Source organism: Amblyomma maculatum, unplaced genomic scaffold, assembly GCF_055883805.1.
Source record: "Amblyomma maculatum isolate TAMU_Amacu unplaced genomic scaffold, ASM5588380v1 scaffold_23, whole genome shotgun sequence".
Classification (NCBI taxonomy): domain Eukaryota; kingdom Metazoa; phylum Arthropoda; class Arachnida; order Ixodida; family Ixodidae; genus Amblyomma; species Amblyomma maculatum.
In genome coordinates this window covers 2,858,314-2,883,331 of record NW_028146748.1, presented here as the reverse complement: position 1 = coordinate 2,883,331, position 25,018 = coordinate 2,858,314, and the positions used below count along the sequence as shown (strand labels likewise).

General features: G+C 40.5%; 1 non-coding gene and 6 pseudogenes across 1 annotated transcript; all 7 read left to right on the top strand.

The window, feature by feature from the left end:
• The first annotated feature begins 1,242 nt into the window (after nt 1-1,242).
• On the top strand, nt 1,243-1,413 carry LOC146171294 (U2 spliceosomal RNA; annotated as a pseudogene).
• A 457-nt stretch (nt 1,414-1,870) lies between these two features.
• On the top strand, nt 1,871-2,052 carry LOC146171293 (U2 spliceosomal RNA; annotated as a pseudogene).
• Nucleotides 2,053-2,284: 232 nt separating this feature from the next.
• Nucleotides 2,285-2,475, top strand: LOC146171292 (U2 spliceosomal RNA). The gene has a single exon (XR_014702931.1). It is a non-coding gene; the product is annotated as a U2 spliceosomal RNA (small nuclear RNA).
• A 4,438-nt stretch (nt 2,476-6,913) lies between these two features.
• LOC146171291 (U2 spliceosomal RNA) lies at nt 6,914-7,084 on the top strand (annotated as a pseudogene).
• Nucleotides 7,085-12,548: 5,464 nt separating this feature from the next.
• On the top strand, nt 12,549-12,721 carry LOC146171290 (U2 spliceosomal RNA; annotated as a pseudogene).
• Nucleotides 12,722-17,108: 4,387 nt separating this feature from the next.
• On the top strand, nt 17,109-17,279 carry LOC146171289 (U2 spliceosomal RNA; annotated as a pseudogene).
• A 5,466-nt stretch (nt 17,280-22,745) lies between these two features.
• Nucleotides 22,746-22,918, top strand: LOC146171288 (U2 spliceosomal RNA; annotated as a pseudogene).
• The last annotated feature ends 2,100 nt before the right edge of the window (nt 22,919-25,018 follow it).

Sequence of the window (25,018 nt, the reverse complement as noted above, 5' to 3'; positions counted from 1 at the left end):
AATTAGTAATAATTGTTTATCTAGCCAATGTGGTTGGTTTTACAGTGTGGTAATAATTAGTAATTATATTTTCGCAACTGTAAATAATTAGTAATAATAGTTTACCTAGCCATTGTGGTTGGTTTTGCAGAGTGTGGAAGTAATTGGTAATTATATTTACGCAAATGTAAATAATTAGTATTAAAAGTTTTCCTAGCCATTGTGGTTGGTTTTACAGTGTGGTAATAATTAGTAATTATATTTACGCAACTGTAAATAATTAGTAATAATTGTTTACCTAGCCAATGTGGTTGGTTTTACAGAGTGTAGTAATTATTTACGCAACTGTAAATAATTATTAATAATTGTTTATGTAGCCAATGTGGTTGGTTTTACAGAGTGTGGTAATAATTACTAAGTATACTATGCAACTATAAATAATTAGTAATAATTGTTTATCTAGCCAATGTGGTTGGTTTTACAGTGTGGTAATAATTAGTAATTATATTTTCGCAACTGTAAATAATTAGTAATAGTTTACCTAGCCATTGTGGTTGGTTTTGCAGAGTGTGGAAGTAATTGGTAATTATATTTACGCAAATGTAAATAATTAGTATTAAAAGTTTACCTAGCCATTGTGGTTGGTTTTACAGTGTGGTAATAATTAGTAATTATATTTACGTAACTGTAAATAATTAGTAATAATTGTTTACCTAGCCAATGTGGTTGGTTTTACAGAGTGTAGTAATTATTTACGCAACTGTAAATAATTATTAATAATTGTTTATGTAGCCAATGTGGTTGGTTTTACAGAGTGTGGTAATAATTAGTAAGTATACTATGCAACTATAAATAATTAGTAATAATTGTTTATCTAGCCAATGTGGTTGGTTTTACAGTGTGGTAATAATTAGTAATTATATTTTCGCAACTGTAAATAATTAGTAATAATTGTTTACCTAGCCAATATTGAGTAATTAGTGCAATAACCAGGACATAGCATATAAATAATTATTTACTTATTTATTTCCTTTTTAATTAGTAACTGCTCATTGATTGACATATGGACATATAAGCTATGCATTTGCACATACTGTGGTGTTGCTCTGTGATTGGTCGACACCTCCACGACGTCTTCCCTTCGCGACCAATAAGTGCTGTGGCAAAAATGTGACACTTTTGCTAACGACAACTATGAGGCAATAAAGGCTTTTGCCTTAATAGCAGTAGGTATCTGCAATAAAGCATTGCTTGCAAATGTACAAAACATTTCTGGAAAACACTGTTTTAACAGCTTGATATCAGTTGCCAGTTGTAATTTGTAACCCTGATATTATACTATTTTTTGTAATGCGGCAGAGCATTCTGGGCTTGCTGTACCTCTGCCACGGGTCTACCCGGTACTGCACTACTTCCGGGACTAGCTAAGCGACTCACGGTTTTTGGGGGAGGACAATCACAACTCAAAGATGAGGCCAACTAACTTTTTTCATTCGAGCTCACTGCTATCCATGTGCCTAACACAGCAATCCTCTCAATGCCTGTCTTATTGCATTGTTGGGCGCCTCGTGCATGCAGTGACACCTTGGGTTACTTTTTCCGCATGTCATTGCATGTGAGTCCATTATTTGAGGCAATAAAGAATGGTTTGATTAAGAATCCCCTTCAAGGGATGTGTCGAGATTTGGTAAACCATAGCTCAAGTGCTACAAACAAAAAACGGTGGACCGACGCTGTTTCTGCAACAACCGATAAGTGGCACCACTTGGGCATACATTTTTGATGGGATCGAACTGCAGTTCCTTGTCAATTTATCGCTTCTCGGCCTTTTGGCTAAGATCAAAGTGTAGTAATCGCTTCTCGGCCTTTTGGCTAAGATCAAAGTGTAGTAATCGCTTCTCGGCCTTTTGGCTAAGATCAAAGTGTAGTACTGTACCTTCGGGTCAGTATATCTCGGCCTTTGGCTGAGTGTTGCGCTTTGACTGATGCCAGGGGTCGGGATTCTACTCAAGGTCTTGGTTCTTAGAACCAGCCTTTAACCATTCCCTTTCCGGGAATGCTTGGGACCCCCCTTGCCCTTCGGATGATTGGGTGCCCTGAATGGCTGGCGTGAGGGCTCGGTGCTCCGGCACCGGTTCTTCATGCCACCGTCACGACACTGCCCGATCGGCTGATCTCTTGTGCGGCCGGGTCTTTTGTATGCCACTGCAATTGGTCTCCCATTTGCATTGACATTCCGAAGACTTGGTAAACCTGGAGATCCCCCCCCCTATGGATGTTCCCGCTCTAGGGGAACCCATGACCATTTTCTTGTTCCAATGTCCCAAGCATTGTCGAAAGCCATCTGTTCTTAACAGCTTAATATCTGTTACGGGTTCTAATTGTACCCATGATATTAAACTGATTTTTGTAGCGCGGCGGAGTGTTCGGGGCTTGCTCCAACTCCGCCACGGGTCGACCCGGTACTGCACTACTTCCGGGACCGGCCCAGCATCTCCCCCTTTTGGGGGGAGAAGGCACAATTGAAAAAAAACAGAAAAACTGCTTTGTTTTGTTCTAGAAATTTTTGGACTTTTTTTTCCGACTTTTTTTTCCGACTTTTTTTTCCGACTTTTTTTTCCGACTTTTTTTTCCGACTTTTTTTTCCGACTTTTTTTTCCGACTTTTTTTTCCGACTTTTTTTTCCGACTTTTTTTTCCGACTTTTTTTTCCGACTTTTACTGTTATGTGGTTGGTTTTACAGAGTGTAGTAATTATTTACGCAACTGTAAATAATTATTAATAATTGTTTATGTAGCCAATGTGGTTGGTTTTACAGAGTGTGGTAATAATTAGTAAGTATACTATGCAACTATAAATAATTAGTAATAAAAGTTTACCTAGCCATTGTGGTTGGTTTTACAGTGTGGTAATAATTAGTAATTATATTTACGCAACTGTAAATAATTAGTAATAATAGTTTACCTAGCAATTGTGGTTGGTTTTACAGAGTGTGGTTATAATTAGTAATTATATTCACGCAACTGTCAATAATTAGTAATAATTATTTACGCAACTGTAAATAATTATTAATAATTGTTTATGTAGCCAATGTGGTTGGTTTTACAGAGTGTGGTAATAATTAGTAAGTATACTATGCAACTATAAATAATTAGTAATAATTGTTTATCTAGCCAATGTGGTTGGTTTTACAGTGTGGTAATAATTAGTAATTATATTTTCGCAACTGTAAATAATTAGTAATAATAGTTTACCTAGCCATTGTGGTTGGTTTTACAGTGTGGAAGTAATTGGTAATTATATTTACGCAAATGTAAATAATTAGTATTAAAAGTTTACCTAGCCATTGTGGTTGGTTTTACAGTGTGGTAATAATTAGTAATTATATTTACGCAACTGTAAATAATTAGTAATAACAGTTTACCTAGCAATTGTGGTTGGTTTTACAGAGTGTGGTTATAATTAGTAATTATATTCACGCAACTGTCAATAATTAGTAATAATTGTTTACCTAGCCAATATGGTTGGTTTTAAAGAGTGTAGTAATTATTTACGACTGTAAATAATTATTAATAATTGTTTATGTAGCCAATGTGGTTGGTTTTACAGAGTGTGGTAATAATTAGTAAGTACACTATGCAACTATAAATAATTAGTAATAATTGTTTATCTAGCCAATGTGGTTGGTTTTACAGTGTGGTAATAATTAGTAATTATATTTTCGCAACTGTAAATAATTAGTAATAATAGTTTACCTAGCCATTGTGGTTGGTTTTGCAGAGTGTGGAAGTAATTGGTAATTATATTTACGCAAATGTAAATAATTAGTATTAAAAGTTTACCTAGCCATTGTGGTTGGTTTTACAGTGTGGTAATAATTAGTAATTATATTTACGCAACTGTAAATAATTAGTAATAATTGTTTACCTAGCCAATGTGGTTGGTTTTACAGAGTGTAGTAATTATTTACGCAACTGTAAATAATTATTAATAATTGTTTATGTAGCCAATGTGGTTGGTTTTACAGAGTGTGGTAATAATTAGTAAGTATACTATGCAACTATAAATAATTAGTAATAATTGTTTATCTAGCCAATGTGGTTGGTTTTACAGTGTGGTAATAATTAGTAATTATATTTTCGCAACTGTAAATAATTAGTAATAGTTTACCTAGCCATTGTGGTTGGTTTTGCAGAGTGTGGAAGTAATTGGTAATTATATTTACGCAAATGTAAATAATTAGTATTAAAAGTTTACCTAGCCATTGTGGTTGGTTTTACAGTGTGGTAATAATTAGTAATTATATTTACGCAACTGTAAATAATTAGTAATAATTGTTTACCTAGCCAATGTGGTTGGTTTTACAGAGTGTAGTAATTATTTACGCAACTGTAAATAATTATTAATAATTGTTTATGTAGCCAATGTGGTTGGTTTTACAGAGTGTGGTAATAATTAGTAAGTATACTATGCAACTATAAATAATTAGTAATAAAAGTTTACCTAGCCATTGTGGTTGGTTTTACAGTGTGGTAATAATTAGTAATTATATTTACGCAACTGTAAATAATTAGTAATAATAGTTTACCTAGCAATTGTGGTTGGTTTTACAGAGTGTGGTTATAATTAGTAATTATATTCACGCAACTGTCAATAATTAGTAATAATTATTTACGCAACTGTAAATAATTATTAATAATTGTTTATGTAGCCAATGTGGTTGGTTTTACAGAGTGTGGTAATAATTAGTAAGTATACTATGCAACTATAAATAATTAGTAATAATTGTTTATCTAGCCAATGTGGTTGGTTTTACAGTGTGGTAATAATTAGTAATTATATTTTCGCAACTGTAAATAATTAGTAATAATAGTTTACCTAGCCATTGTGGTTGGTTTTACAGTGTGGAAGTAATTGGTAATTATATTTACGCAAATGTAAATAATTAGTATTAAAAGTTTACCTAGCCATTGTGGTTGGTTTTACAGTGTGGTAATAATTAGTAATTATATTTTCGCAACTGTAAATAATTAGTAATAATAGTTTACCTAGCAATTGTGGTTGGTTTTACAGAGTGTGGTTATAATTAGTAATTATATTCACGCAACTGTCAATAATTAGTAATAATTGTTTACCTAGCCAATGTGGTTGGTTTTAAAGAGTGTAGTAATTATTTACGACTGTAAATAATTATTAATAATTGTTTATGTAGCCAATGTGGTTGGTTTTACAGAGTGTGGTAATAATTAGTAAGTACACTATGCAACTATAAATAATTAGTAATAATTGTTTATCTAGCCAATGTGGTTGGTTTTACAGTGTGGTAATAATTAGTAATTATATTTTCGCAACTGTAAATAATTAGTAATAATAGTTTACCTAGCCATTGTGGTTGGTTTTGCAGAGTGTGGAAGTAATTGGTAATTATATTTACGCAAATGTAAATAATTAGTATTAAAAGTTTACCTAGCCATTGTGGTTGGTTTTACAGTGTGGTAATAATTAGTAATTATATTTACGCAACTGTAAATAATTAGTAATAATTGTTTACCTAGCCAATGTGGTTGGTTTTACAAAGTGTAGTAATTATTTACGCAACTGTAAATAATTATTAATAATTGTTTATGTAGCCAATGTGGTTGGTTTTACAGAGTGTGGTAATAATTAGTAAGTACACTATGCAACTATAAATAATTAGTAATAATTGTTTATCTAGCCAATGTGGTTGGTTTTACAGTGTGGTAATAATTAGTAATTATATTTTCGCAACTGTAAATAATTAGTAATAATAGTTTACCTAGCCATTGTGGTTGGTTTTGCAGAGTGTGGAAGTAATTGGTAATTATATTTACGCAAATGTAAATAATTAGTATTAAAAGTTTTCCTAGCCATTGTGGTTGGTTTTACAGTGTGGTAATAATTAGTAATTATATTTACGCAACTGTAAATAATTAGTAATAATTGTTTACCTAGCCAATGTGGTTGGTTTTACAGAGTGTAGTAATTATTTACGCAACTGTAAATAATTATTAATAATTGTTTATGTAGCCAATGTGGTTGGTTTTACAGAGTGTGGTAATAATTAGTAAGTATACTATGCAACTATAAATAATTAGTAATAATTGTTTATCTAGCCAATGTGGTTGGTTTTACAGTGTGGTAATAATTAGTAATTATATTTTCGCAACTGTAAATAATTAGTAATAGTTTACCTAGCCATTGTGGTTGGTTTTGCAGAGTGTGGAAGTAATTGGTAATTATATTTACGCAAATGTAAATAATTAGTATTAAAAGTTTACCTAGCCATTGTGGTTGGTTTTACAGTGTGGTAATAATTAGTAATTATATTTACGTAACTGTAAATAATTAGTAATAATTGTTTACCTAGCCAATGTGGTTGGTTTTACAGAGTGTAGTAATTATTTACGCAACTGTAAATAATTATTAATAATTGTTTATGTAGCCAATGTGGTTGGTTTTACAGAGTGTGGTAATAATTAGTAAGTATACTATGCAACTATAAATAATTAGTAATAATTGTTTATCTAGCCAATGTGGTTGGTTTTACAGTGTGGTAATAATTAGTAATTATATTTTCGCAACTGTAAATAATTAGTAATAATTGTTTACCTAGCCAATATTGAGTAATTAGTGCAATAACCAGGACATAGCATATAAATAATTATTTACTTATTTATTTCCTTTTTAATTAGTAACTGCTCATTGATTGACATATGGACATATAAGCTATGCATTTGCACATACTGTGGTGTTGCTCTGTGATTGGTCGACACCTCCACGACGTCTTCCCTTCGCGACCAATAAGTGCTGTGGCAAAAATGTGACACTTTTGCTAACGACAACTATGAGGCAATAAAGGCTTTTGCCTTAATAGCAGTAGGTATCTGCAATAAAGCATTGCTTGCAAATGTACAAAACATTTCTGGAAAACACTGTTTTAACAGCTTGATATCAGTTGCCAGTTGTAATTTGTAACCCTGATATTATACTATTTTTTGTAATGCGGCAGAGCATTCTGGGCTTGCTGTACCTCTGCCACGGGTCTACCCGGTACTGCACTACTTCCGGGACTAGCTAAGCGACTCACGGTTTTTGGGGGAGGACAATCACAACTCAAAGATGAGGCCAACTAACTTTTTTCATTCGAGCTCACTGCTATCCATGTGCCTAACACAGCAATCCTCTCAATGCCTGTCTTATTGCATTGTTGGGCGCCTCGTGCATGCAGTGACACCTTGGGTTACTTTTTCCGCATGTCATTGCATGTGAGTCCATTATTTGAGGCAATAAAGAATGGTTTGATTAAGAATCCCCTTCAAGGGATGTGTCGAGATTTGGTAAACCATAGCTCAAGTGCTACAAACAAAAAACGGTGGACCGACGCTGTTTCTGCAACAACCGATAAGTGGCACCACTTGGGCATACATTTTTGATGGGATCGAACTGCAGTTCCTTGTCAATTTATCGCTTCTCGGCCTTTTGGCTAAGATCAAAGTGTAGTAGTATCCTGGACCCCTGGACCCCCTGCTGTTCCTGGACCCCCTGCTGACCCTGGACCCCCCTGCTGACCCTGGACCTCTGGACTCATGGACCATCCGGACCTGCTGTTCTTGGAACCCCTGCTGTCCCTGGATTCCCGGTTGCTGTGAGAGCTTGGTGAGAGCTCTCTTTTTTTACTAGTTCATTTAGTGTTTCCTATCCCCATTGTTGGCTTGTTTATGTAGTATCTGGCAGTGTTTTTTGTCCTTCAAGTGTTCTTTTTGCTTAATTTGCTAGTTTTTTTTTTTTGTCCTTCTAGTTTTCCTTTTTTTTCTTTTTTTTTTGCTTGTTCTTTAACCTCTCCGTTCTGTTTGTGCTCACATTCTTTGCAATCGGTTTATTCATGTAGTGCTTTCTGCCCTTAAACTTTTTTTTTTCTTTTTCCGTCTTTGCTAGTTTTTTTTTTTTTTTTTTTTTTACTTTTTTGTTTGTGTTCAAATTCTTTGCCATCCTTGTTGGTTTGTTCATGTAGTATCTGCCGCTGTTTCTCTCCGGTTGTGCCTTTAATTATTATTATTTTATTACTTTTTGTTGCATTGCCACCAGTTTTTTTTTTTTTTTTTTTTTCTTTTTTTTTTGAGAGCTTAGTGCGAATTCTTTGCATGTGTGCCCTTTTATTTTAGTTGAGGTGCTGATCTATTGGGTTCCTGCAATGTGATTTCATTGACAAGAGCCGTTTTCCAGTCAAGTGTGGTGTTTCCCATGTCTCGCTCCCGTTAAACCTCTTTTTTTTTTTCTTTGAGCTTGGTGAGGGCTCTTTGCCGCGTCTGCCTGGTAATTGAGTGACGATTTTTATTAGTTGCTGCGTTGCTCTTTTTCACTTGTATTGTGTTGAGGGTGATTTGTGTGTGGTGTTTACTGGTGTTTCTCTCCTGTTCAGCTCCATCTTTTGTTTTGCTTTGCTACGAGCTTGGTGAGGGCTCTCATATTGTTTTTTTTTTTTTTTTTTTTTGGTGTTGAGCATTCTCTTTTTTTTTTTTTTCTGCGCGCACTTTGGTTTTTCAGTCTCATTATTAGTGTATGTTAGCTGTTCTTTCTGGATAGTCTTTTTCCCCGTGGGAGCTGCAGCGCTGACCTCTTCTGCGGAAGGAAATCCATCATCGCAGTATGTCGCGCGGATACACCCCGCCATTTCTTCCAGACGACCGCCGCCGCTAGAAGTGATGTCATCGCCCCCGACAAGCAGCGCCTTCACCGCCAGCAGAAGCCGCATTCCAGTCCGATCGCCGTCCACCAGTCCAAGCCCGGCCAACAATCAAGAACCGCCACAGCCCGGATCGCAACCTCGCCGTGATGGGAACAGCCTTACGCTGTTCTTTCCGCTGGCGAGGACGTTCCGATGTACGGAAGAGGGATGCGCTACCGCGTACTCCCCGGTATTGTGGACGTCCAGGCGGCAGTCCCTGACTCGGCATCTTGAAAGTGAGCATGGGGTGCGCATAAGCCAGGTCACGCATTTTTGCACTCTCTGCCACAGAGAGGTCGGTCCTCGGCCAAAAGCGCATCCCTGTCTTACTGGAGAGAAGCTCGAGGTGGCCAGCACTGACTTGCACAGCCACAAGTGCGGTGATTGCCAGCTCTCTTTTCCATCGAAAAGAGGGCTGGAAAATCATCACATGTGGCACCGCAAACAGACTGCCATGCAGGGATTACCGCCTCGTCCCGTGCCACCGTTAACGGCGACGAGAAGACTAAGACGGACACCATCACGGGATGCCAGACCACCGGATCTAGAGCCCCCACAAGCAGAGGACATCAGCCAAGATGCAAGGACACCACCAGCAACGCCTCAACAAGACACCAATGGGGAGGAAGCGGGCCAGGAAGAGCCACGACCGCTCACCCCCATCTCTCCTCCCCCAGAGAGCAGCACCACGAGAGCAGCAACACCAGCACTAATTTTTCCCACCTCCCCATCCCAGCAGGATGACCAGGGAACTCCCGTGCCTGCCAGCAGCACACCCAACAGCAGCAGGGAGATGGAGAATTCACAAGATTCTCCTTCCTTGCAGGCAGGCGACGGACTACAGGCTCACCTGTCAACAATCAGCGAGGAAAGCAATACATCGCAGCTTCAAGACGACGACGGCGGCGGCCACCATGACGCAACTGCCACCCAGGGAGCACTAACTGATTCTCTTTCTGATGAACTGGAGTGCGAGGGCATACTCGTCGACCACACCAGGCGCCTCCGGTGTTTGCTGCGTGAGCCTGTGTCTGCTGAGGGTTGGGATGGTTTTCTTTCCATCTTGGAGGAGGCCATCACCGAGGTTGGAAAGGCGGTAAAGCTGCCAAAGGCTCCGGCCGGAGGTAAGCCGCGCCGTCCGACCAACCCCGACAACGCTCAGCAGATCCAGTCTCTTTACCGCAGGAATCGCCGCCGAGCAGTACGCCTGATTGTGGACGGCGAGTCGCCTATGTGCACGGTTCCTTTACAGGATCTCGAGAACCACTTCACTGCAATGTGGGGCCCCAAGGAGGTGGACACCAGCCTTCTTCTCAACAAGGCCAAGAGCAGCGACCTCACGGAATTCCCTCTAGACAAGTTCACCGAAGAGGAGGTCCTGACGAAGCTGAGGAAATGTGAGAACACCGCGCCCGGCAACGACCGAATCACCTACCAGCACTGGAAGACGACAGACCCTGAAGCAGCCTTCCTGACAGCAGCATTCAACGCCTGCCTCAAGTTCAAGAGAGTGCCCCCAGCATGGAAGGAGTCCCGGACCATCCTCATCCACAAGAAGGGACCTGCGGAGGACGTCACGAACTGGCGCCCCATCGCACTCGGGTCGACGATTTCAAAGCTGTATGCTGGGTGTCTCGCCACTCGGCTGCAGCGATGGATCGCTGAACACGAGCTGCTCTCTCGTTGTCAAAAGGGGTTCCTGCCGCACGATGGTGTGTTTGAGCACAACTTCGTGCTGCAGGAGCGCCTTGACGCAGCGAGGGGTGGCGGTGGGGAGCTGTGCGTGGCGTTCCTTGACTTCAGCAACGCCTTTGGATCTGTCGCCCACAACGCCCTCATCGACGCACTACGTGGAGCAGGCGCCGGCAGCGACTTCTGTTCGATCGTCGCTGACCTCTACAGGGACAACACCACCACCATCATAGGACAAGAAGGATCAACACGGCCGATCGACATTTCTGCAGGGATTCGACAGGGATGCCCACTGAGCGGGCTCTTGTTTAATTTTGTCATTGACCCTGTTTTGCGTGCTGTGCAGGGAGGCGAGAGGCAGCACAACATCCTGGCCTACGCCGATGACCTCACCCCCCTGGCCAATGACCCGGAGATGCTTCAAGCCCGCATTAATACTGGTGAATCCCTTTCTTCTAGGCTGGGACTACAGCTTAACCCAGCGAAGTGCCGCACTCTTCATCTGAGCGGCAAAACACCGGTTGGTACAAGACTGACTCCTTTCTTTATTGCAGGAGCTGAGATCCCAATTATCCAGGATTTTGAAAGCCAGACGTTCCTGGGCCGCCCTGTGGGGTTCAACGTCTTCCCGGACAGAGCTACTGTAGACCAGGCCATCAACACCGGCCGCCGCCTGCTTAGCTCAATGCTCGCCCCTTGGCAGAGATTGGACGCTGTGAAAACATTTGTATATCCAGCGCTCAATTTCTCCATGCGGTGCGGTGTGTTGGGCAAGTCAGAGTGGGCGCGCCTCGACGATGCACTGCGGCCACTAATCAAAAAATCCCTTTATCTTCCAGGAACCGCAGCCAATGAATACCTCTACGGCAGCGCAGCATCGGGCTCGGTCGGCATCCCCCTCGCAGCGGAGCTGAGCGACATCTGCCGCATTGACAATGCATTTAAGCTCCTCTCCTCTCTTGATCTAGAGGTGCGAGATCTAGCACTGCATGCCGTTACTGCCATCACGACGAAGAGACTACGCCGACCAGCCACGGATGAGGACATCGCTGCCTACCTGACAGGGGAGACGGAGGGAGACTTCCGAGCTAGGGCAACGCAGCTTCAGTCTGTATGGACGGAGGCTCGCAAGGCTTCCCGGCGCCTGGCGGTCACGTGGGAGATGCAGGAGGGGGGCCCCAGCATCACTCGCGCCGACGTGACCGTCACGCAGAAGCAGCGCACGAAAGTGGTGAGGACACTTCGGAGCATCGCTATGCGCGCACGAGATCACAATCTCCACGAAAAGCCTAACCAGGGGAAAGTGATGGAGTGCGTAGCAGCCGACCGTAGCAGTTCCCACTTCATGAGGACGGGGCGCTTCACTCGCTTCTGCGATTGGCGCTTCGTGCACCGTGCGAGGCTGAACCTGCTGCCCCTCAATGGAGCCAGGCCGTGGGATGTCGCTGCTGACCAGCGGTGTCGGAGATGCGGGCAAGACAAGGAATCCCTCCCGCATGTTCTCTGCCACTGCATGCGCCAGAGCGTCGCCTACACCAGCCGACACAACAGGATCGTCGACCGGCTGAAGACAGCCGCTGAGAAGCGATTCACCGTCACCCATGAGAACCGGCCCGTGGGTGACACGAACCTCCGCCCAGATCTTGTTCTGGCGCGCGGGGAAACGGCGATTGTCATTGATGTCACATGCCCCTTTGACAATCGCAAAACCGCCTTCGATGCTGCACGGGAGAGTAAGGTCGCCAAGTACGAACCCGTTCGCCAATACCTGCTCCGGAAATTCCAGCGGGTCAGCATTGAGGCAGTCGTTGTTGGGGCCCTGGGCTCCTGGGACCCCAACAATGACAAAGTGATGAGGCGCCTCTGTAGCAAACGCTACATGCGTCTCTTCAAGAAGCTGGCGGTGAGCGATACCATCGCAGCTTCTCGTGAAGTCTATGCTAAACACGTAGCTGCAAATTGAAGGGCTCGCACTTCGGTGGACTTCAGCAGCTCGAGTTAGAAAGACTTCCTACATGCACAACAATACACTCACCCCACAGCAGGAATAAAACTTTACAGATGAGATTTCCCCTAAAAAGGAATGAACAACAACAGTAGGTGTCTGCAATAAAACTGCTAGGAAATGTACAAAACATTTCTGAAAAACACTCTGTTCTTAACAGCTTAATATCTGTTACGGGTTCTAATTGTACCCATGATATTAAACTGATTTTTGTAGCGCGGCGGAGTGTTCGGGGCTTGCTCCAACTCCGCCACGGGTCGACCCGGTACTGCACTACTTCCGGGACCGGCCCAGCATCTCCCCCTTTTGGGGGGAGAAGGCACAATTGAAAAAAAACAGAAAAACTGCTTTGTTTTGTTCTAGAAATTTTTGGACTTTTTTTTTCCGACTTTTTTTTCCGACTTTTTTTTCCGACTTTTTTTTCCGACTTTTTTTTCCGACTTTTTTTTCCGACTTTTTTTTCCGACTTTTACTGTTATGTGGTTGGTTTTACAGAGTGTAGTAATTATTTACGCAACTGTAAATAATTATTAATAATTGTTTATGTAGCCAATGTGGTTGGTTTTACAGAGTGTGGTAATAATTAGTAAGTATACTATGCAACTATAAATAATTAGTAATAAAAGTTTACCTAGCCATTGTGGTTGGTTTTACAGTGTGGTAATAATTAGTAATTATATTTACGCAACTGTAAATAATTAGTAATAATAGTTTACCTAGCAATTGTGGTTGGTTTTACAGAGTGTGGTTATAATTAGTAATTATATTCACGCAACTGTCAATAATTAGTAATAATTATTTACGCAACTGTAAATAATTATTAATAATTGTTTATGTAGCCAATGTGGTTGGTTTTACAGAGTGTGGTAATAATTAGTAAGTATACTATGCAACTATAAATAATTAGTAATAATTGTTTATCTAGCCAATGTGGTTGGTTTTACAGTGTGGTAATAATTAGTAATTATATTTTCGCAACTGTAAATAATTAGTAATAATAGTTTACCTAGCCATTGTGGTTGGTTTTACAGTGTGGAAGTAATTGGTAATTATATTTACGCAAATGTAAATAATTAGTATTAAAAGTTTACCTAGCCATTGTGGTTGGTTTTACAGTGTGGTAATAATTAGTAATTATATTTACGCAACTGTAAATAATTAGTAATAACAGTTTACCTAGCAATTGTGGTTGGTTTTACAGAGTGTGGTTATAATTAGTAATTATATTCACGCAACTGTCAATAATTAGTAATAATTGTTTACCTAGCCAATATGGTTGGTTTTAAAGAGTGTAGTAATTATTTACGACTGTAAATAATTATTAATAATTGTTTATGTAGCCAATGTGGTTGGTTTTACAGAGTGTGGTAATAATTAGTAAGTACACTATGCAACTATAAATAATTAGTAATAATTGTTTATCTAGCCAATGTGGTTGGTTTTACAGTGTGGTAATAATTAGTAATTATATTTTCGCAACTGTAAATAATTAGTAATAATAGTTTACCTAGCCATTGTGGTTGGTTTTGCAGAGTGTGGAAGTAATTGGTAATTATATTTACGCAAATGTAAATAATTAGTATTAAAAGTTTACCTAGCCATTGTGGTTGGTTTTACAGTGTGGTAATAATTAGTAATTATATTTACGCAACTGTAAATAATTAGTAATAATTGTTTACCTAGCCAATGTGGTTGGTTTTACAGAGTGTAGTAATTATTTACGCAACTGTAAATAATTATTAATAATTGTTTATGTAGCCAATGTGGTTGGTTTTACAGAGTGTGGTAATAATTAGTAAGTATACTATGCAACTATAAATAATTAGTAATAATTGTTTATCTAGCCAATGTGGTTGGTTTTACAGTGTGGTAATAATTAGTAATTATATTTTCGCAACTGTAAATAATTAGTAATAGTTTACCTAGCCATTGTGGTTGGTTTTGCAGAGTGTGGAAGTAATTGGTAATTATATTTACGCAAATGTAAATAATTAGTATTAAAAGTTTACCTAGCCATTGTGGTTGGTTTTACAGTGTGGTAATAATTAGTAATTATATTTACGCAACTGTAAATAATTAGTAATAATTGTTTACCTAGCCAATGTGGTTGGTTTTACAGAGTGTAGTAATTATTTACGCAACTGTAAATAATTATTAATAATTGTTTATGTAGCCAATGTGGTTGGTTTTACAGAGTGTGGTAATAATTAGTAAGTATACTATGCAACTATAAATAATTAGTAATAAAAGTTTACCTAGCCATTGTGGTTGGTTTTACAGTGTGGTAATAATTAGTAATTATATTTACGCAACTGTAAATAATTAGTAATAATAGTTTACCTAGCAATTGTGGTTGGTTTTACAGAGTGTGGTTATAATTAGTAATTATATTCACGCAACTGTCAATAATTAGTAATAATTATTTACGCAACTGTAAATAATTATTAATAATTGTTTATGTAGCCAATGTGGTTGGTTTTACAGAGTGTGGTAATAATTAGTAAGTATACTATGCAACTATAAATAATTAGTAATAATTGTTTATCTAGCCAATGTGGTTGGTTTTACAGTGTGGTAATAATTAGTAATTATATTTTCGCAACTGTAAATAATTAGTAATAATAGTTTACCTAGCCATTGTGGTTGGTTTTACAGTGTGGAAGTAATTGGTAATTATATTTACGCAAATGTAAATAATTAGTATTAAAAGTTTACCTAGCCATTGTGGTTGGTTTTACAGTGTGGTAATAATTAGTAATTATATTTTCGCAACTGTAAATAATTAGTAATAATAGTTTACCTAGCAATTGTGGTTGGTTTTACAGAGTGTGGTTATAATTAGTAATTATATTCACGCAACTGTCAATAATTAGTAATAATTGTTTACCTAGCCAATGTGGTTGGTTTTAAAGAGTGTAGTAATTATTTACGACTGTAAATAATTATTAATAATTGTTTATGTAGCCAATGTGGTTGGTTTTACAGAGTGTGGTAATAATTAGTAAGTACACTATGCAACTATAAATAATTAGTAATAATTGTTTATCTAGCCAATGTGGTTGGTTTTACAGTGTGGTAATAATTAGTAATTATATTTTCGCAACTGTAAATAATTAGTAATAATAGTTTACCTAGCCATTGTGGTTGGTTTTGCAGAGTGTGGAAGTAATTGGTAATTATATTTACGCAAATGTAAATAATTAGTATTAAAAGTTTACCTAGCCATTGTGGTTGGTTTTACAGTGTGGTAATAATTAGTAATTATATTTACGCAACTGTAAATAATTAGTAATAATTGTTTACCTAGCCAATGTGGTTGGTTTTACAAAGTGTAGTAATTATTTACGCAACTGTAAATAATTATTAATAATTGTTTATGTAGCCAATGTGGTTGGTTTTACAGAGTGTGGTAATAATTAGTAAGTACACTATGCAACTATAAATAATTAGTAATAATTGTTTATCTAGCCAATGTGGTTGGTTTTACAGTGTGGTAATAATTAGTAATTATATTTTCGCAACTGTAAATAATTAGTAATAATAGTTTACCTAGCCATTGTGGTTGGTTTTGCAGAGTGTGGAAGTAATTGGTAATTATATTTACGCAAATGTAAATAATTAGTATTAAAAGTTTTCCTAGCCATTGTGGTTGGTTTTACAGTGTGGTAATAATTAGTAATTATATTTACGCAACTGTAAATAATTAGTAATAATTGTTTACCTAGCCAATGTGGTTGGTTTTACAGAGTGTAGTAATTATTTACGCAACTGTAAATAATTATTAATAATTGTTTATGTAGCCAATGTGGTTGGTTTTACAGAGTGTGGTAATAATTAGTAAGTATACTATGCAACTATAAATAATTAGTAATAATTGTTTATCTAGCCAATGTGGTTGGTTTTACAGTGTGGTAATAATTAGTAATTATATTTTCGCAACTGTAAATAATTAGTAATAGTTTACCTAGCCATTGTGGTTGGTTTTGCAGAGTGTGGAAGTAATTGGTAATTATATTTACGCAAATGTAAATAATTAGTATTAAAAGTTTACCTAGCCATTGTGGTTGGTTTTACAGTGTGGTAATAATTAGTAATTATATTTACGTAACTGTAAATAATTAGTAATAATTGTTTACCTAGCCAATGTGGTTGGTTTTACAGAGTGTAGTAATTATTTACGCAACTGTAAATAATTATTAATAATTGTTTATGTAGCCAATGTGGTTGGTTTTACAGAGTGTGGTAATAATTAGTAAGTATACTATGCAACTATAAATAATTAGTAATAATTGTTTATCTAGCCAATGTGGTTGGTTTTACAGTGTGGTAATAATTAGTAATTATATTTTCGCAACTGTAAATAATTAGTAATAATTGTTTACCTAGCCAATATTGAGTAATTAGTGCAATAACCAGGACATAGCATATAAATAATTATTTACTTATTTATTTCCTTTTTAATTAGTAACTGCTCATTGATTGACATATGGACATATAAGCTATGCATTTGCACATACTGTGGTGTTGCTCTGTGATTGGTCGACACCTCCACGACGTCTTCCCTTCGCGACCAATAAGTGCTGTGGCAAAAATGTGACACTTTTGCTAACGACAACTATGAGGCAATAAAGGCTTTTGCCTTAATAGCAGTAGGTATCTGCAATAAAGCATTGCTTGCAAATGTACAAAACATTTCTGGAAAACACTGTTTTAACAGCTTGATATCAGTTGCCAGTTGTAATTTGTAACCCTGATATTATACTATTTTTTGTAATGCGGCAGAGCATTCTGGGCTTGCTGTACCTCTGCCACGGGTCTACCCGGTACTGCACTACTTCCGGGACTAGCTAAGCGACTCACGGTTTTTGGGGGAGGACAATCACAACTCAAAGATGAGGCCAACTAACTTTTTTCATTCGAGCTCACTGCTATCCATGTGCCTAACACAGCAATCCTCTCAATGCCTGTCTTATTGCATTGTTGGGCGCCTCGTGCATGCAGTGACACCTTGGGTTACTTTTTCCGCATGTCATTGCATGTGAGTCCATTATTTGAGGCAATAAAGAATGGTTTGATTAAGAATCCCCTTCAAGGGATGTGTCGAGATTTGGTAAACCATAGCTCAAGTGCTACAAACAAAAAACGGTGGACCGACGCTGTTTCTGCAACAACCGATAAGTGGCACCACTTGGGCATACATTTTTGATGGGATCGAACTGCAGTTCCTTGTCAATTTATCGCTTCTCGGCCTTTTGGCTAAGATCAAAGTGTAGTAGTATCCTGGACCCCTGGACCCCCTGCTGTTCCTGGACCCCCTGCTGACCCTGGACCCCCCTGCTGACCCTGGACCTCTGGACTCATGGACCATCCGGACCTGCTGTTCTTGGAACCCCTGCTGTCCCTGGATTCCCGGTTGCTGTGAGAGCTTGGTGAGAGCTCTCTTTTTTTACTAGTTCATTTAGTGTTTCCTATCCCCATTGTTGGCTTGTTTATGTAGTATCTGGCAGTGTTTTTTGTCCTTCAAGTGTTCTTTTTGCTTAATTTGCTAGTTTTTTTTTTTTGTCCTTCTAGTTTTCCTTTTTTTTCTTTTTTTTTTTGCTTGTTCTTTAACCTCTCCGTTCTGTTTGTGCTCACATTCTTTGCAATCGGTTTATTCATGTAGTGCTTTCTGCCCTTAAACTTTTTTTTTTCTTTTTCCGTCTTTGCTAGTTTTTTTTTTTTTTTTTTTTTTTACTTTTTTGTTTGTGTTCAAATTCTTTGCCATCCTTGTTGGTTTGTTCATGTAGTATCTGCCGCTGTTTCTCTCCGGTTGTGCCTTTAATTATTATTATTTTATTACTTTTTGTTGCATTGCCACCAGTTTTTTTTTTTTTTTTTTTCTTTTTTTTTTGAGAGCTTAGTGCGAATTCTTTGCATGTGTGCCCTTTTATTTTAGTTGAGGTGCTGATCTATTGGGTTCCTGCAATGTGATTTCATTGACAAGAGCCGTTTTCCAGTCAAGTGTGGTGTTTCCCATGTCTCGCTCCCGTTAAACCTCTTTTTTTTTTTTCTTTGAGCTTGGTGAGGGCTCTTTGCCGCGTCTGCCTGGTAATTGAGTGACGATTTTTATTAGTTGCTGCGTTGCTCTTTTTCACTTGTATTGTGTTGAGGGTGATTTGTGTGTGGTGTTTACTGGTGTTTCTCTCCTGTTCAGCTCCATCTTTTGTTTTGCTTTGCTACGAGCTTGGTGAGGGCTCTCATATTGTTTTTTTTTTTTTTTTTTTTTGGTGTTGAGCATTCTCTTTTTTTTTTTTTTTCTGCGCGCACTTTGGTTTTTCAGTCTCATTATTAGTGTATGTTAGCTGTTCTTTCTGGATAGTCTTTTTCCCCGTGGGAGCTGCAGCGCTGACCTCTTCTGCGGAAGGAAATCCATCATCGCACTATGTCGCGCGGATACACCCCGCCATTTCTTCCAGACGACCGCCGCCGCTAGAAGTGATGTCATCGCCCCCGACAAGCAGCGCCTTCACCGCCAGCAGAAGCCGCATTCCAGTCCGATCGCCGTCCACCAGTCCAAGCCCGGCCAACAATCAAGAACCGCCACAGCCCGGATCGCAACCTCGCCGTGATGGGAACAGCCTTACGCTGTTCTTTCCGCTGGCGAGGACGTTCCGATGTACGGAAGAGGGATGCGCTACCGCGTACTCCCCGGTATTGTGGACGTCCAGGCGGCAGTCCCTGACTCGGCATCTTGAAAGTGAGCATGGGGTGCGCATAAGCCAGGTCACGCATTTTTGCACTCTCTGCCACAGAGAGGTCGGTCCTCGGCCAAAAGCGCATCCCTGTCTTACTGGAGAGAAGCTCGAGGTGGCCAGCACTGACTTGCACAGCCACAAGTGCGGTGATTGCCAGCTCTCTTTTCCATCGAAAAGAGGGCTGGAAAATCATCACATGTGGCACCGCAAACAGACTGCCATGCAGGGATTACCGCCTCGTCCCGTGCCACCGTTAACGGCGACGAGAAGACTAAGACGGACACCATCACGGGATGCCAGACCACCGGATCTAGAGCCCCCACAAGCAGAGGACATCAGCCAAGATGCAAGGACACCACCAGCAACGCCTCAACAAGACACCAATGGGGAGGAAGCGGGCCAGGAAGAGCCACGACCGCTCACCCCCATCTCTCCTCCCCCAGAGAGCAGCACCACGAGAGCAGCAACACCAGCACTAATTTTTCCCACCTCCCCATCCCAGCAGGATGACCAGGGAACTCCCGTGCCTGCCAGCAGCACACCCAACAGCAGCAGGGAGATGGAGAATTCACAAGATTCTCCTTCCTTGCAGGCAGGCGACGGACTACAGGCTCACCTGTCAACAATCAGCGAGGAAAGCAATACATCGCAGCTTCAAGACGACGACGGCGGCGGCCACCATGACGCAACTGCCACCCAGGGAGCACTAACTGATTCTCTTTCTGATGAACTGGAGTGCGAGGGCATACTCGTCGACCACACCAGGCGCCTCCGGTGTTTGCTGCGTGAGCCTGTGTCTGCTGAGGGTTGGGATGGTTTTCTTTCCATCTTGGAGGAGGCCATCACCGAGGTTGGAAAGGCGGTAAAGCTGCCAAAGGCTCCGGCCGGAGGTAAGCCGCGCCGTCCGACCAACCCCGACAACGCTCAGCAGATCCAGTCTCTTTACCGCAGGAATCGCCGCCGAGCAGTACGCCTGATTGTGGACGGCGAGTCGCCTATGTGCACGGTTCCTTTACAGGATCTCGAGAACCACTTCACTGCAATGTGGGGCCCCAAGGAGGTGGACACCAGCCTTCTTCTCAACAAGGCCAAGAGCAGCGACCTCACGGAATTCCCTCTAGACAAGTTCACCGAAGAGGAGGTCCTGACGAAGCTGAGGAAATGTGAGAACACCGCGCCCGGCAACGACCGAATCACCTACCAGCACTGGAAGACGACAGACCCTGAAGCAGCCTTCCTGACAGCAGCATTCAACGCCTGCCTCAAGTTCAAGAGAGTGCCCCCAGCATGGAAGGAGTCCCGGACCATCCTCATCCACAAGAAGGGACCTGCGGAGGACGTCACGAACTGGCGCCCCATCGCACTCGGGTCGACGATTTCAAAGCTGTATGCTGGGTGTCTCGCCACTCGGCTGCAGCGATGGATCGCTGAACACGAGCTGCTCTCTCGTTGTCAAAAGGGGTTCCTGCCGCACGATGGTGTGTTTGAGCACAACTTCGTGCTGCAGGAGCGCCTTGACGCAGCGAGGGGTGGCGGTGGGGAGCTGTGCGTGGCGTTCCTTGACTTCAGCAACGCCTTTGGATCTGTCGCCCACAACGCCCTCATCGACGCACTACGTGGAGCAGGCGCCGGCAGCGACTTCTGTTCGATCGTCGCTGACCTCTACAGGGACAACACCACCACCATCATAGGACAAGAAGGATCAACACGGCCGATCGACATTTCTGCAGGGATTCGACAGGGATGCCCACTGAGCGGGCTCTTGTTTAATTTTGTCATTGACCCTGTTTTGCGTGCTGTGCAGGGAGGCGAGAGGCAGCACAACATCCTGGCCTACGCCGATGACCTCACCCCCCTGGCCAATGACCCGGAGATGCTTCAAGCCCGCATTAATACTGGTGAATCCCTTTCTTCTAGGCTGGGACTACAGCTTAACCCAGCGAAGTGCCGCACTCTTCATCTGAGCGGCAAAACACCGGTTGGTACAAGACTGACTCCTTTCTTTATTGCAGGAGCTGAGATCCCAATTATCCAGGATTTTGAAAGCCAGACGTTCCTGGGCCGCCCTGTGGGGTTCAACGTCTTCCCGGACAGAGCTACTGTAGACCAGGCCATCAACACCGGCCGCCGCCTGCTTAGCTCAATGCTCGCCCCTTGGCAGAGATTGGACGCTGTGAAAACATTTGTATATCCAGCGCTCAATTTCTCCATGCGGTGCGGTGTGTTGGGCAAGTCAGAGTGGGCGCGCCTCGACGATGCACTGCGGCCACTAATCAAAAAATCCCTTTATCTTCCAGGAACCGCAGCCAATGAATACCTCTACGGCAGCGCAGCATCGGGCTCGGTCGGCATCCCCCTCGCAGCGGAGCTGAGCGACATCTGCCGCATTGACAATGCATTTAAGCTCCTCTCCTCTCTTGATCTAGAGGTGCGAGATCTAGCACTGCATGCCGTTACTGCCATCACGACGAAGAGACTACGCCGACCAGCCACGGATGAGGACATCGCTGCCTACCTGACAGGGGAGACGGAGGGAGACTTCCGAGCTAGGGCAACGCAGCTTCAGTCTGTATGGACGGAGGCTCGCAAGGCTTCCCGGCGCCTGGCGGTCACGTGGGAGATGCAGGAGGGGGGCCCCAGCATCACTCGCGCCGACGTGACCGTCACGCAGAAGCAGCGCACGAAAGTGGTGAGGACACTTCGGAGCATCGCTATGCGCGCACGAGATCACAATCTCCACGAAAAGCCTAACCAGGGGAAAGTGATGGAGTGCGTAGCAGCCGACCGTAGCAGTTCCCACTTCATGAGGACGGGGCGCTTCACTCGCTTCTGCGATTGGCGCTTCGTGCACCGTGCGAGGCTGAACCTGCTGCCCCTCAATGGAGCCAGGCCGTGGGATGTCGCTGCTGACCAGCGGTGTCGGAGATGCGGGCAAGACAAGGAATCCCTCCCGCATGTTCTCTGCCACTGCATGCGCCAGAGCGTCGCCTACACCAGCCGACACAACAGGATCGTCGACCGGCTGAAGACAGCCGCTGAGAAGCGATTCACCGTCACCCATGAGAACCGGCCCGTGGGTGACACGAACCTCCGCCCAGATCTTGTTCTGGCGCGCGGGGAAACGGCGATTGTCATTGATGTCACATGCCCCTTTGACAATCGCAAAACCGCCTTCGATGCTGCACGGGAGAGTAAGGTCGCCAAGTACGAACCCGTTCGCCAATACCTGCTCCGGAAATTCCAGCGGGTCAGCATTGAGGCAGTCGTTGTTGGGGCCCTGGGCTCCTGGGACCCCAACAATGACAAAGTGATGAGGCGCCTCTGTAGCAAACGCTACATGCGTCTCTTCAAGAAGCTGGCGGTGAGCGATACCATCGCAGCTTCTCGTGAAGTCTATGCTAAACACGTAGCTGCAAATTGAAGGGCTCGCACTTCGGTGGACTTCAGCAGCTCGAGTTAGAAAGACTTCCTACATGCACAACAATACACTCACCCCACAGCAGGAATAAAACTTTACAGATGAGATTTCCCCTAAAAAGGAATGAACAACAACAGTAGGTGTCTGCAATAAAACTGCTAGGAAATGTACAAAACATTTCTGAAAAACACTCTGTTCTTAACAGCTTAATATCTGTTACGGGTTCTAATTGTACCCATGATATTAAACTGATTTTTGTAGCGCGGCGGAGTGTTCGGGGCTTGCTCCAACTCCGCCACGGGTCGACCCGGTACTGCACTACTTCCGGGACCGGCCCAGCATCTCCCCCTTTTGGGGGGAGAAGGCACAATTGAAAAAAAACAGAAAAACTGCTTTGTTTTGTTCTAGAAATTTTTGGACTTTTTTTTTCCGACTTTTTTTTCCGACTTTTTTTTCCGACTTTTTTTTCCGACTTTTTTTTCCGACTTTTTTTTCCGACTTTTACTGTTATGTGGTTGGTTTTACAGAGTGTAGTAATTATTTACGCAACTGTAAATAATTATTAATAATTGTTTATGTAGCCAATGTGGTTGGTTTTACAGAGTGTGGTAATAATTAGTAAGTATACTATGCAACTATAAATAATTAGTAATAAAAGTTTACCTAGCCATTGTGGTTGGTTTTACAGTGTGGTAATAATTAGTAATTATATTTACGCAACTGTAAATAATTAGTAATAATAGTTTACCTAGCAATTGTGGTTGGTTTTACAGAGTGTGGTTATAATTAGTAATTATATTCACGCAACTGTCAATAATTAGTAATAATTATTTACGCAACTGTAAATAATTATTAATAATTGTTTATGTAGCCAATGTGGTTGGTTTTACAGAGTGTGGTAATAATTAGTAAGTATACTATGCAACTATAAATAATTAGTAATAATTGTTTATCTAGCCAATGTGGTTGGTTTTACAGTGTGGTAATAATTAGTAATTATATTTTCGCAACTGTAAATAATTAGTAATAATAGTTTACCTAGCCATTGTGGTTGGTTTTGCAGAGTGTGGAAGTAATTGGTAATTATATTTACGCAAATGTAAATAATTAGTATTAAAAGTTTACCTAGCCATTGTGGTTGGTTTTACAGTGTGGTAATAATTAGTAATTATATTTACGCAACTGTAAATAATTAGTAATAATAGTTTACCTAGCAATTGTGGTTGGTTTTACAGAGTGTGGTTATAATTAGTAATTATATTCACGCAACTGTCAATAATTAGTAATAATTATTTACGCAACTGTAAATAATTATTAATAATTGTTTATGTAGCCAATGTGGTTGGTTTTACAGAGTGTGGTAATAATTAGTAAGTATACTATGCAACTATAAATAATTAGTAATAATTGTTTATCTAGCCAATGTGGTTGGTTTTACAGTGTGGTAATAATTAGTAATTATATTTTCGCAACTGTAAATAATTAGTAATAATAGTTTACCTAGCCATTGTGGTTGGTTTTGCAGAGTGTGGAAGTAATTGGTAATTATATTTACGCAAATGTAAATAATTAGTATTAAAAGTTTACCTAGCCATTGTGGTTGGTTTTACAGTGTGGTAATAATTAGTAATTATATTTACGCAACTGTAAATAATTAGTAATAATTGTTTACCTAGCCAATGTGGTTGGTTTTACAGAGTGTAGTAATTATTTACGCAACTGTAAATAATTATTAATAATTGTTTATGTAGCCAATGTGGTTGGTTTTACAGAGTGTGGTAATAATTAGTAAGTATACTATGCAACTATAAATAATTAGTAATAAAAGTTTACCTAGCCATTGTGGTTGGTTTTACAGTGTGGTAATAATTAGTAATTATATTTACGCAACTGTAAATAATTAGTAATAATAGTTTACCTAGCAATTGTGGTTGGTTTTACAGAGTGTGGTTATAATTAGTAATTATATTCACGCAACTGTCAATAATTAGTAATAATTATTTACGCAACTGTAAATAATTATTAATAATTGTTTATGTAGCCAATGTGGTTGGTTTTACAGAGTGTGGTAATAATTAGTAAGTATACTATGCAACTATAAATAATTAGTAATAATTGTTTATCTAGCCAATGTGGTTGGTTTTACAGTGTGGTAATAATTAGTAATTATATTTTCGCAACTGTAAATAATTAGTAATAATAGTTTACCTAGCCATTGTGGTTGGTTTTACAGTGTGGAAGTAATTGGTAATTATATTTACGCAAATGTAAATAATTAGTATTAAAAGTTTACCTAGCCATTGTGGTTGGTTTTACAGTGTGGTAATAATTAGTAATTATATTTACGCAACTGTAAATAATTAGTAATAATTGTTTACCTAGCCAATATTGAGTAATTAGTGCAATAACCAGGACATAGCATATAAATAATTATTTACTTATTT